Source organism: Tupaia chinensis, unplaced genomic scaffold (assembly GCF_000334495.1).
Source record: "Tupaia chinensis unplaced genomic scaffold, TupChi_1.0 Scaffold000493_1, whole genome shotgun sequence".
In the NCBI taxonomy this organism is placed as follows: Eukaryota; Metazoa; Chordata; class Mammalia; order Scandentia; family Tupaiidae; genus Tupaia; species Tupaia belangeri.
Window position 1 is genome coordinate 513,860 of NW_006160005.1, and position 2,045 is coordinate 515,904.

The 2,045-nt window shown below is 66.7% G+C and overlaps 1 protein-coding gene across 3 annotated transcripts in view; it reads right to left on the minus strand.

The window, feature by feature from the left end:
* The window catches only part of MYH10 (myosin heavy chain 10), a 180,237-nt gene extending 178,651 nt beyond the window's left edge, over nucleotides 1-1,586 (minus strand). For 2 of the 3 annotated variants that reach the window (XM_014590868.2, XM_014590869.2), the window contains exon 1: nucleotides 983-1,007. The gene's annotated coding sequence lies outside the window, so the exon portion shown is untranslated. Of the gene's footprint in view, nucleotides 1-982; nucleotides 1,008-1,254 lie in introns of those variants that run through there. The other variant, XM_006156399.3, reaches the window with a different exon arrangement.
* Nucleotides 1,587-2,045: the final 459 nt, after the last annotated feature.

Sequence of the window (2,045 nt, forward strand, 5' to 3'; positions counted from 1 at the left end):
GAGCCATTCCCAGATCACTTACACAATAAAGGGATCCCTCCTCCCCCCGGCCGCCTTGCCGCAGCGCGCCCCCGCCACATTCCCCGCCTCGCCCCCCTAAATCGCCCGGCCTCGCCGGGAGTCCATCCCCGGTCCCCGCGGTCCACAGACTGCGCTATAAGACGCCCCCACCCCCAGCTCTCTTGCCCCAGCGCCAGCAGAGTCTGACCCTCCCCACGCCCGCGGCCGGTTCGGAGCCCCTCACCCGCGCGCTCCCCTAGCCCTGCAGAGTCTCTGTCCTCCGGTCCCTCCACCCCACGGGCCCGGCGCGCGCCGCCCGCCTTCCGAGCGAACCCTTCTACAGTGCCCCGGGGCCAGGCCGGGCCCGGCCTAACCAACCCAGCCACCCACCCAAGGGCCTTTCTTGTCCAGTGCCCACCCTCCCCCACTGGGGTCCAGCTCTCCAATCCGCCCCAGGACCACCTCCCTTCTCGGAAGGTAGACATAGATCCGCGGGGCACCCCAGACCACACTGGGTCACCATCGTCTCCCCTCTCCGCAGTCCCATGCCCAACAGGGGCACACACCGACAACCTGGTCTCCACATCCCCAACCGCAGATCTCCATCCCCAGCCCCCCATGGGTTGCCCTCCCGCAAACCCGGGCCCGGATCTCTGCAGGGGTTTTACTCTCAAGGACCTCCTTCCCCACCCCTCCCGGGGGTCGCTCCATCTCCATCCACTGGCGTCCCATTACTCCAGGAACGGGGGTGAACCGCGTGGATCCCTAGCTCGCAAGAACCTAAGGTCCCCCCCCTATAGCACAAACCCTCCCGCCCAGAGCCCATTCGGTCTTCCCCAGGTCCCGCTTCAGCCCCGTTCCTGCCCTCCAGAGCCGCCCTGTTTCCCCCAGCCTGGGAACCATCTCCTTTCCCTCCCGCCCCTCACAAACCCTCCTCACACCCCGGCCACCGCACTCGGACCCTGGCAGCCGCACCTCTCACCTTCAGCAGAAGATGGTCGCGCCGGAAAAAAACCCCCCCCCAGCCGCGACCACAGATCCGGCGCCTCAGTCCCAAACCCCCCGCTGCCTCCGCCGGGCTCCTTTAGCACTGCTGCTCGGGACTGCCCCACCCACTCCCACCCTCATTGGGCCAGCTCCACGCCCATCACCGCCGCCCCCAGACCCACTGGTCCGTTTGCGCGCCCATCTCCAAGGGAAGACGTTAGCAACCCGAACGAAGCTACCTTCCCGAGTCTGACTCCCTCCACCCACCTGGAATGATGCTCATTGGCTCCCACTCCCAGCCCAGGCCAGAGAAGTCCCAATTTTATAGGCTAGACCTCATGTCCGTCATAGATTCCGGGAGGTGCGGCCGGGGCAGTAGCGGGCGATTGGCTGACTCGGGCGAAGATGGACAGCTGGGGCTGGCTGAGCGCCCCGCGGTCCCGCGAGGCAGCGGGTGCGGACTTTGCAGCGGCCGGCGCGCAGCGCTTGTCCCCGGGCTGTGTGGACAGTGGGGCAGGTGTGCTGCAGCAGGAGCCTTGAGATCCAACTGGCCGCGCCTCGCCCTAGTGTCCCGCCTCAGCTCTAGCCCACCAGAGCGCCCGGCCGCCTCCTCTACTTGCCGCAGCCGGCGTGTCCCGCAGTGGGACCGGCTTCCACCGCGGAGTCGCGGGCCCCCGGCGCAGCCTGCAGGGGCGGGGCGGCGGCTCTGGGGCTCACCTGCAGTGGGGGAGGGGAAGCAGGGGGAAGGGGGTAGCTCCGCCCTAGCGCACGGTTTTGCTGGAGGCCCGGGCGGCGGTCCACATTCCGGCCACTGTCCCGACCCGGGTGATCCTTCCCTGTCTAGCCGTACGCTGCCGAGCGCCGGACACCTTCCTTCGCTGCCGCAATTTGGTATTAGAGAGGGGTGGGGCTTCCCTGCCCAGCCTCCAGGCAGGGCTGAGATTCCAGAAGAATGAGAAGGGAATTGGCCTTAGAGAGAAGACTTGGGAAAAAGCCTTCGTTCGTTTGTTCATTCATTCATTCGTCCATCAAATAGAACTCCCTATGTGAAGGGTTGT